This window comes from Zosterops lateralis, assembly GCF_965231275.1.
Source record: "Zosterops lateralis genome assembly, chromosome: 2".
NCBI classification, from domain to species: Eukaryota; Metazoa; Chordata; class Aves; order Passeriformes; family Zosteropidae; genus Zosterops; species Zosterops lateralis.
The window spans coordinates 44,270,686-44,282,712 of record NC_139763.1 but is presented as its reverse complement, the minus strand read 5'-3'; the positions used below and the strand labels follow the sequence as shown (position 1 = coordinate 44,282,712).

The following is a 12,027-nucleotide window of genomic DNA, read 5'->3' as shown; positions in this document are numbered from 1 at the left end:
GCTATGGGGTGTTCTTATATTCCTACCAAAAAAAACCCCCAAAACTATAGAGGGAAGAAAAAGCAGAGTATATTGCTGTTTTAACTAAGCAACAGAAAATTGTTATCGAAGAAACAATATCAGCTAGTTTTTGTAGCAACATTATAGAAGACAAGTGTTAACATAAATAAAAGTAAAATTTCTTTGCAAACAGAATCCTTACAGTAGTATAAAATACAGAGTTCAAAAGTAAACAGAAGGATTTGAATTAAAAAAAGCTCCAGAGTCCTTCACACTTCAACTATTTCTGTCATAGAAGTACTCTGTTTCTGCTTTTCTCTACAAGTTCTAGGTAAGTAAAACTGCAAAATTATTAAAAACTAAGATTCTATGTTTTTTTCTGATAAACTTTATTTCTAAAAATAATTTTAACATAAAACTTTATTTTCTACCACCCACACTGTGGCGCGCTAAAACAAGGTCAGCTCTTCTCCTCTCTTCCAAAACCTCAAATGTTTACAGTCTCCTTTATTGACTCACTTCCAAGCTCATAATCTTTGTTTGCTACTAAAACAAGACAACTGTGTTTTTCTGAAAGACTCACACTGTGAGCAGGTGTTGATCCTGCTGGGGAAAGAATTAAATATGATTTATGACAGTCAGGCACATGAGCTGTTTTTACCTTATCCTGTTGAAAGAAGGCAATAGCAACTTTTCTGACAGAGAAGCCAGACAACTGGTTTGATAGCCCTCAAGGAGAAATTCTTTGGATCAATCAAATATCAGAACGTGATTTTCCCGGATTTAATGTTGTATAAGAGTTTGTTGCCCAGGGTAAAATCAGCTAAAGTACTCCATGTAAAGAATCTCTTGGGAAAAACTCATGGGAAATAGTAGGTGTAGTCTGGGTATGGAAAGGGGAATATAGATATAGGAATTTAGTTGCGCATTGCTGCACAGGAGTGAATTTAAGGCAACTTCATGTTAAGATGGCTATTGCATTCTTTTCCTTTTGATACATTTTCTTTGATTGAGGGACCCAATTTTTTTCAGCACCCAACTTTGTAGACAGACTTATTGTTTGCAGAGAGGTCTCAGGTTTGCTACATTCTACAGCTGACAGAGCATCTCTTAGTATTTGGTACAGCTTCTGTCTTGCTTTCTGCATTGCATATAGCTTAGATGAAAGTAAGTTGACTGCTCTTTGAAATGCTTATCAGAGGATTTAATACACATTGATCCTATTCTGATGTCAGCTCAATTTTTTAAATTGCTCTCAAAATTATTTTGTTGGATGCTTTGAATATTCTGATTGAATCAGTCTTAGCCGCCATAGCCAGACTATTGTGTACTATATATAAATGTTTGATTACGTAAAAGAATATTACCAAATTAAGGAAGCAATACATATATGTATTTTCAAATTTTAACTATAGATTTTACCAGAGCTATGAAACAGAAACTCTTGCTACAAACTTGTAGGAGAAGTTAACTCAGGTATGAAATGGAGTCTGTTTCTGCATTAATCCTTACGTTACTCAGATTGTACTAAAATATCTCATAATCTTGACTTACAAGTGACAATATAAAACTTCTCAACTTGTTTATGGGGAAAGGTGCAGTTTCTGAGGAATAAGGTGACAGTAAAAATCTACACAGAAAGCTGATAAATTTGACCTTTGCCTCATTAATATTCTTGAGAATATACAGTAAGGTCCTTTGAATGGCATGTTTTAAATTGATACAGAAAACAGTTACAATGAGAAAACAATTTACACATTTCTTTACTGTTGTGATTTCAAAACTCAGTCTTGTGTTTGAATGAAGTAGACTTCTGCTGTGTCCTTGAAACATGAATTTCCTAATGAAATCAAGAAAAAGGAAATACCAGTATGGTAGTTTTGCTCCTGCTGAGAAATATAATCTTCACCTCAGCTAAAAAAAAATTGGTTTGGATTTTTTTTTTCATGTAAAAATGCTCATTATGGTACATTAATATTCATAATAGTTGTTTTAGCATAACTATAAATTGTCTTATCATTGGTTTAATTTACCCAATAATTACAAGCCTGCTTCCCAATAAAAATTGTTCTAAATAATTGTTTTTAAAATGTGGGTACTAGCAAATAGAATGTAAAATATAGAGCAAAATATAGCAATGAGTATTCGGATAAAATATGGCTGTATAATTAATGCATAAAAAGTGCATAGCATAGACTTTAAAGTAAATGTTGTATCTGCTATACATAACTGAACAAGGAAAATTTAATTATATTTTCATATCTATTTTTTCAGAATTTAGAGCACTTAAATCCAAACATATCTCAACATACATGCATGCACACACACACATATATATGACTTTGCCTGAACACAACAAACTGAAATTTTTTCATGCATATTTCCCTTTATTATCTTAGACAAAGTAAATGAACAGCCAAACCCTTCTTTTTCTAGTTCTAAAAGTTGCAGAGATGTTATCTAGAGAGGTTTATAGGAGAGTTCCTCTCTATCAAGACATTCCTTTGCTAAAACTTTCTTAGGCTTCTACATCTCTTCCAGCAATTCCCTTTTGTTTGCTCACTTTTAGCCTTATGCCTTTCAGTCTGCACTTACAGCCAAAGTACTGTCACTTTTGAAGGATTACATGTGAACTGAGGTGGTTTCTTTTAATACAAATGTTGGCATTTTCAGTTTAAAATTATTTGGACAAATGAGGTGCCATTTCAGATTCAGGATACTGGTTAAATAGTCTGTGCTTGTATAGGTCAGCACTTGTATAAGTTTGCATGTCTGTGAGTGTAGGTGTACTTATATGTGGGATCAGGAGATGGGATATAAATATTCTTGCTCAATTGAAAAAGCTCTGGAAAACCTCATTGCCTCCTGCACTTCAGGGAATCTTTGAAAATTGGAAAATTTCTCCTTAGTGTAATGAATTTAAGAAGATTAAACTATGCCATTCCATTATTATTACTTTAATGTTTGTTTCCAATGCATTCTATGTTTAGGACACTCTTGAGCACATAAACTCTGTAAGGCAATGAAGAGTGTTGAACAGGCATCAATTTTCATCCTCTGAAAAGCCTCTAACTAGTGGGTTGTCTTTAAAAACATACACCAAGGAAAGTGAATTTGAGTTCAGGCTTTGCAAGAAATTGATGGTTGGCATATATTCTCTATGAATTTTCACAATTTTAGAAGGCCAAACATAGAGCTCCTGATGGTACAGGGGAAATTACTTTGCTTCATCTGCAGTATTTGTTATGACTTGTTTAGTTAGTGTATTTCCATATTTTGGAAAATTTTATGTGGAAATTTAAAAATTCTAAATATATATTTTTGCCTCAAACAACTTATGGTAATGATTTGATTTTTAATATCACATTTATTCTCAAAATCTTTGACTGATTTTTTAAAAAAATTCTTTATTATTGATTAAATCTAATATAATAAATTAAACATCTCAAAAATTTTAAAAAGATATCTTGAATGATCCTTTTTCATTATATTTTAGTGTTACTGCCTTGCCAGGAATCTCTAGGATACTGCAGACAGTTATGAAAATGAACTGATGAGAATTTTAATTTTATGTAAGTACAAAAAACCCTTTTTCACCAAATGTAGATGGTTCACAAAAAAAAAAAAAAATTAAATTCACTGTCTTAGGTACAAAACAAATATGTAGTTTGTCTATTTAAAGTAAATTAAAAAGAGAAAAAAGTTTAGGACGTATATATATATACGTAGTCTTGCCACAGAAATATATATGCTTGTTTCAATAGAGTAATTTTTGAAGTTGAAATAACGTTATAGGTGCTGTGTCTCTTATAATTTTTTTAGGCTTCTTAATATTTTAGTATTTCAGGAAATTGAGAGAATTTCTTATATATACATATATAAACAACATATGGATACTATCACACAGTTCATAAGATATAGATACAACTGTCATAAATAACATCTGTAGACTGTAAAGCTATTAAGGTCTTTAAAGAGAGTAACATTTTCATGTCACTAATATAACTATGAGAACTAGAGCAAATTAGTTATTTGGTCCCATCTCCCCTTAAACCAAGTAACGTGGGATATAGGCTTTTATTTTCCCTTTTCTTTTATGGAACATATGGAGAGAATTCTCACCATTTGATACTTTGACTTTACCACTCAAAAGCAGACAGAAAAGGTGAGACAGTTCAATTTCTGTTGAAATACTTTGACTGGCAAGGTAAGATACATGACTGCTGCTAATAGTAGTGTATAAAAATACTCCTTCATAAATCTATCTACTACAGTCCTCTCAGTGATAATGGGGTCCTGTAGATGGGTCTCCTGAGGCTTTTAACTATTTGACTTCACAATGGTTAATATAATAAATTTCCAAAGTCTTTAGTAACAAAAATACCCACTGAGATTATTAAGTAGACCCATTTTATTCTCTGGGCCATTTAAATTAATATTAGGGTTTTTTGTTTGTTTGTTTTGTTTTGTTTTGGGTTTTTGTTTGTTTGTTTTTTGTTTGTTTTTGCTTTTTTTAATCTAAAATAAAAAACCAGCAGTGCTAGGAAAAGAATGTCTATCTTATATTCAAATATATTTTTCCATGTCTCTTTTGAAAGAAAAAAAAATAGTACTAGAAGAGGTCAGAACAAAATGTCTCTCAAAATTCAGCTAGTTGTGAGGTAGCAGAGTATAATGATATACGCTAATGGTCCCTAATCCTGAATTCTCTGCTATAGAGGAATACTTTAGGGGTCTTTACCAGAAGGACATTTTAGAAAAGAGTAGAATAACTCAGTAAGAGATGTTTACAGTTGGAAGCCTTGCTGAAAATAATGCCTCTTTCTGAAGAAGCATTCCCATGGGAACTTGCTTCACTGCTGTTTAACCATAAAATTAACATCACATCATTTGAAAGTGTTATAGCATAGAAGCTTTACTGCTGTCTCCCATTTCAGATGGAGTATGGCTGTGCACAGTTATTACCGAAAGACACATAATGATGTCCTGAAACACATTTAATGAAAGTTCAAGCAGAGTAGATGGCTAATGTTGTTGACTGTAAGGCACTAGATGTGAAATATGCATTAGCTTAATTATTATGTATACTAAGCTTTAATAGATTCATTTTGATGTTATCTATATTCTACTTTATGTGGAAAATCAAATGAAAACGCATAGTGTTAAACTCTATAATGCATCACACTTCAGCTTCACTAACAAACATAATGCAGTTTCAGTAATCTTTAAGGATTTTGTAATTATTTACGAAAGAAACACAGAAGATACTATTCAGAATGGATATGCATAGGCAGATCATGAGGCCTACTCTGGAGGAACTCAGGAAGACAGAGAAAGTTTGACAAACATCTTGGGGGATTTCTTTCAACTACTAGGAAAATAATCAGCATTTTCTTAGTACTGCTGGGAAACGGAGAGAAAAGCAAACAAGTTTGTCAGGGATATCACATAATGTTTCATCTTACAAACCAACTTCTTCAGCCTCATGTCAGCAATAAACTGAGCTGAGAAACATAGAAGTAATCTCTAGATTAAGAACATATAGAAACTTATATTATTCCCATGGGAGAGTGGGAAATTTAGAAACGACTATTTCATTTTATCCTTAGGGCTAGAACAAGGGGAAATGAATGGAATTGAGGATGGCAAGCTCAAGAAAAAAAAATAGCAAATTTTTGCTCTTTTTTTTTTTTTTATGCTGTCATTTCTGTCTCATAAATTAAACAGTGGTACATATTGTGTATTTCTCATCCTTTGTACATGAAACATATTCAGAATTCCTCACTGATCTCTGGAAAACAATCTGAAATAATCATACTTGTATCATATACACTATATTTACATAGTTTTTTTCTCTTTTTTTTTTTTTTTTTTTTTTTTTTGTGTCGAAGAACCTTAATGCCACTAATAATCTACTTTATCCAGATGAATGGAAATGGGGAAGATTAATTCCAGAGAGGCTTTGGAGCAAAGAAATTTTAAAGGCTGGGCAGTATTTGCCTTGTCACCCATAGTATCTTTCAGCACTGAAACAGAAAGTGTCTTTAAAAAATACAGAAAAATTAACAGTAGAATTAAGTTACAGATGAAAAATCCCAGATTCCTTCACATGAATTCAGGAATTTAAATGATTTATCTATTAGACAATGATTGATCAAGATTCACATTGAACTCAACGGAAAGAGATAAGCATACCCAACGTCATTTATAATGGTGTATATTTCCCTCCTTTGACTTTATTAATAGTTGAAGGAAAGTCGCAAAGTACAGTTAAGTTTTCAAAATTAATTTAAATTAACCCAGACTTTAGCCTTTTTTTAAAAAACCTGGCCTATTCTCTTTCAGTAAGCGTGATTACTGACGCATTTTCCAGTTCAATGGTACAAAGCAAAACATAGTATGGCTTTTTTTCCATCATTGATGAATGTTACTCCAGACCTCCGAATTTCCTAGATACCCATATATCAAACCACACAGATAAGGGAAACATCATTCCAATGTGTAATTTACTTCCTAATGAGCAGAAATTTTTCCATTAGCACAGGCAATTATGTAAAAATGTTTCTGTCAGTCATCTTGAATTTATCTTAAGAGTATGGAACTGAGGCAGCTACGAAGTGTGAGTAAATCTGATCATGCAATAGAATGTAATTTTAATTCACTTTTTGAACTACTTTGGCACATTATTTACTACTATGTTTTTTTAAATATTTATAGGATGAAGGTTGTGTGAATAAAAGGTGCTATTTGGAGCTACACTTACATGTGAGCCTTGTAAGGCTGTAAGCAACAGTAAAAAAAAAAGTAGTCTCTCATCTTCTATCTTTAAAAAAGAAGCATGCTTTTATGTGTGAATGTGGCATTTTTAATGTACTTTCATGTAATATTTTTTTTAAATGCTAACAAATGCATAATGTCAAACACTACTTGTATTCTAATACCTTTTTCTGTATTTCAACTCTTCACCTCATATCTAATCATCTTGGAAAAAATCTCTATATTAGTTCACAGATGTTCATATCAAAACCTTCAAAAAAATATGTTTTTTAAGATCACTTTTATTCCAACAATATCCGGAATCCCTTATCTCACTCTTTTCAAAAGTGAAAAACAAATGAAACACTCAATAAAATAAAGGCCCAATGATACCTCAGGTACCCTATAGTGTCTGAGCTATTCAGTGAAGATCTAACAGATACGAAACAAAATTAATAAGAGTCTGGTGAGGTCTTGGGGAGGCAGCTGAACAACAGATGGGAGACTTAGGCATCTAATGGCCTTGAATTGAGTCAATTCAGTCATGCTCTAAATAAACACTTGGTACACATAGAAAATGTGGAGCTTCACTGTAGTAGCCCTGAACATTTTAAGGAAAATTCAAGAGGTGTTTTGAGTTCCCCCTCGGTACAGATGTAGTAAATTAAGATCTTATTACCATATACATTCTTTTTAAACATAAATATAATTTCAGTGCATGCAGTATATCCTTCATATATGTGATCTCTGTACTTATGTAAATTACATTAGTAGGGAGCTGCTCTGTTCCCAGGAAAAACCACCTATATTAATATGCTGAATAACTACCTAACAATTAAATAGAACCAGAATAATACTAACTTGATTCTTGATGTAATTCTAAGAATAAATCTGTTTTTTGATATAATATATATATTATATATATATAAAATACATATTATATATACACACAATATTATATATTGTATCTTTATTATATTCTGGAAAACAAAAATATTCTAGGAACTAAAAATGCAAATGGAAGAAGTTTCCTGTACTTCCTTTAAAACATTACAAAAAAGTATTGCCAGAAAGATGCTAGTGGAACTGTGACGACTCTCAAATAAGTTTTGAAAAGAATCTGTATCATGAGACAAACAAATTCCTACTCTGAAGGTAGTTTGCATGGTAAATCTGGTGAAATGGTCATATTGTTGAGTAAGTAGTAAATCATCAGGACTAGGTAGTAGTCATGTACTGAAAGTGCCATTCAAATGCCATTCAAAGCAAACCATATTGAAGCATGTATGTTATTTATTACATGCCCTTGCATATTGTCTTATTATTCACGTGGGGGTTTTTTGGAGTTACTTCACATTTTGTTTGCAGTTGTCATAAAAAGGCCTTAATGACCTCATTACATGTGTAATAGGAGCTGTCAGTACATACGTGAGACACATTCAGCAACCCTTCATTTTACCTACTCAGCTTTAAACAAAATATAAAACGTAAATCCTAGTATAATTTTCATCCCAGTTCCATCCATTATTAGAAATTTTACCACAAATAGTCTTGATCTCTACCCCTATTCTCAGCTGCTATTCTCTAATCAGTGTTTCTATGCAGTCTTTCTCTTTCTAGAAGGACATGAATAGGTGAACATAAACCACATTATCAACCAAAAATCTGAACTGTGTAGAATAACATTGGGGAAGTGACATTACTTTTTGTAAGAATTTTTATGAGACTGTAATATGACATTCTTTCCTTTCAAAGCAACTAAGAATTAAGATAGATTCTGGATCATTAAATACAGCTGTACCATATACATCCAAGGAATGGACACACAGTTCAAGATTTTGGACCCAATGGACAGCAAAACATATTTTAACTATCATTTGTCATTCATCAGATACCTTATGCTCACCAATCAGGATTTACTGCCTAGTCAGAAGATTAAACTATGTGTTTACAACTGTTACAAGATACCTTCAGGTTCCATTTTCTTCCTCTTGAAATAATTAAATAGTTTGTTCCTGAAGACAATGATGGAGAATTTTTTTTTTCCACATTGTCATATATTTTTATTCTATTCAACTGATAAAATATTATTTTAGTAAGTGTTAAAGATAGCATCACAAAACAATTCTGCATTTTTACAGATAAAGAACAAGAATTAAAATAGCAATGTTTTAATCAAACTCCAGTAAACAAAGGCTGTGTTTCAATACCTAATTCTTTTTTCAGTCAATGTCCTTGCAAGAATTTCATTAGGCATTTTTCTTTCCTGAAATTGCTTGAGTAAGTTAGTTCTATTTTAAATCTGTAAGAAATATGCTGATTTTTAACACTTTTGCTGCTTAGCACTAAGTGGTTTTGATTTTTAAAAGTGAAATTTGGCAAGTGAGTCATACATGTGTCCTGACTGCTTGCAAATTGACTTTGAAAGAAGGACATTATATCTTCAGAGAAAGTAAAAAGTTTCTGAGAACATTGTGAGGATTTTTTTTCAGAAATATCTGTTTTACCTACATTTTGAAAAATGTTTATTAGTGTCCCTCTGCACACCATCTGATCATTTCAATAAGGTAATGAAGACCTTCTGACACCATATAAGTTGTTCATTCTTCCAGAAATGCTGCCACTGTTGGTACTGAGTTAAACTTACAGATAGATATAGATATAAAACCAAAGAATTCTTCCTAAATTATGTGCAACTGAAAGAGAACACTCTTTATATATCATTATGTGCCAGAATAGTGCATTTGTAGAGTCTGCTTATATTTAAAATATGTAACATATACTTAAATAATTTTACATCCTCATTTTTATGGTAAAAATAATAATTCCCTGATTCCAATATTAATTTTACATTAAAGAGTACATATAGTTTCCAGGGAAGTATTTTGAAAAAGAAATATTTTGCACTCATGGGAAGAACAGAACAGAGAATATTGAAGGTAACTTGGTAGGCCACCTCACAGAATACTGAAATCCTGCCTACAATGTTCATAGCTTCTCATTTAGTATGTGGTCTGAAGGGCTATAGAGACATTGGTTTCTTGGTGTAAATGAGGAGGTGGATATATAATTTTCCACAGAGCATTCAACTATCTTTGGTTTTGATTTATGAAAGCAATGAAATAAAGAGAGGAAAGTTTAGGGAGAAGTCCATTGCCAAAATCCTTCATGAAACAAAATTACTGACTCTCTGCCTATATATTCATGTGTGAAACTACTCATTTAACTTTCTCAGTATTTCTATAAAACTACTCAAAATGTCTCTTTTCCTTTCAGGGTCTGTTAAGCGTATGAGGTTATCAATATTCTTAAACCTTTTAAAAAGCATGTATGATGATAGGGACCACACAAGTCCTGTGAGAACATGAGTATTCGGCTGTTCAGAACAGAGGTAGAACAATATGAGTTAAGAAAAGGGAACAAAACATAAATACTGAAAAGCTCTTATGAGGGAAATCCAACATCTTTTGTATTATCTAAAGCAATGGTCTAATAGGTAAAAATACTGATAATTAATAGGCTAGTTCATAATGAGCCTATACGGATAGTAACATGAACACCTAAAATGAGGATGTGTGATCCCAGGTGCGCTGTTGCAATAAAATAAGGAGCTAGCTTCTCCAAATGGCTTAATTGAAACTGAAACCTTGAAAATTGATCTTTAGATCTCGAATTTCTCTCTAGATTTTCTGAGGCTAAGAACTACACATATTTTGTAACTGATTCATAGGAAAAGCAAAATTTTTACATTCAGTTGAAAAAAGGCACCTTGATAACACATTCAGTCTACTGAAGAACACCAAGACAATGAAACATTATTTTTCTTTTAAATTTTTATTCAGGACTGAGACTTTTTTGAGCTCAGAGCATACATAATTAAAAGTATGCAGTTTAAAATTCCAGAAGTCTGTATACACTAATCAGGTTCTGGATAACCAGATGGTTTGTTGATCAACCATCAACAAAAACCCCATGCCAAAGCCTCCAAACCTCACTAGATAGGAGATAAAACCTCTTATTCAGCCTATTGCATTTCTTAATATTCTTTTTCTTACCAGCACCAGTAAAAGGCACCATTCTCTTTATTTTCCAGATGAGAAAGAGAAGCACCACAAGTAATGTTTCTTCAGTCAGAAAATAAGCGTTTGCACGCTTTGTCCTTGTTGACTATGGTCAACATTAAACTGACTAGAATTTGCAATGCCAGCCAAGATAGTGACCTAAACCAGGTAATAATTAAAAACTAAGTACAGGAAGAATGAAAATAAGTTATTTAAAGAAAAGCAGAAAGTCGCTGACTCTGTGGTTTGACCATTTAGGCTTAAGGTTAAAAGTAAAGTGATCCTGAGCTCTAGTGTTTGTTCCCAGAACCAGTCATGGAGTTTATACTGAGGAGCGTGTTCACACAAAGTACAAACCTTGGAGTCCATTCCAGAGCCTCTGGAAGGCATTATTGAGTGAGGTTAGAATTTGTCAATAAACTCCAGTTTTGTCCAGAATGTTCCAACAATCAGTAATATAGGTCCAGCATATATTATACCCCTGCTTTCTCTGAATTAATTTTTAGCATGTTCTTTAAAGCTTTTGATGATGGATATAATTTACTGCTGCAATTTCCAGAGAACATGAAGAAATGCTGCAGTAGTATTTTTTTCCTCTGGTATTACATTATTTGCCTCCATTTCTCACTTGATGAATATCATGATTCAGAAAAAAATTATTTTCCTTCTCTATAAGAAGATAAGCTCTAAGAGATTTAACTCAAAACATAGATGTTTACCATATAGACTCCTAAAGCTAGAAATAATAGAAGGGGATGTATGATGTTCATGCTCTATAGAAAAAGCAGTCTTGGTGAAGTAAAAAAATTTGAACACTCCTGAGAACCATTTTTATAAACCACTACTTTTTGTGCTAAATGACAGTGTCTAAATGTTTCATATTTGCATAAGAAGTTAATACATTGTGAGGGGAAAAAACCCACAACCCCAAAAACCCACTGCAAATGGTATCATTTGCTGTATAAGAACTACTCTAAAAGACCAGTATTTTAAAAGATAAATTCATTGCCTCTATGCAGTTCCACAAAAAAATTAACTAAGTAAATGCAAAACATTTTCAGCCCCTTTGGTTTTTCTTCATCTCTTAGACACCCAAGCACAGCAACAATCTCAGCCTTTAAGACTTCGTACTTTATTTTTTCTCTCTTTTAAATAAGATAAATCAATCACATCAAAAAGGGAAGCCTTGTGAAAGTAATCCTTCTTGTTT

General features: G+C 32.3%; 1 long non-coding RNA gene across 15 annotated transcripts in view; it reads right to left on the bottom strand.

Moving 5' to 3' along the window:
• Positions 1–10,949, bottom strand: part of LOC310906542 — a 47,932-nt gene extending 36,983 nt beyond the window's left edge. For all 15 annotated transcript variants that reach the window (XR_014589422.1, XR_014589423.1, XR_014589424.1 and 12 more), the window contains exon 1: positions 10,812–10,949. This is a non-coding gene — a long non-coding RNA (uncharacterized lncRNA). The remainder of the gene's footprint in view (positions 1–10,811) is intronic.
• Positions 10,950–12,027: the final 1,078 nt, after the last annotated feature.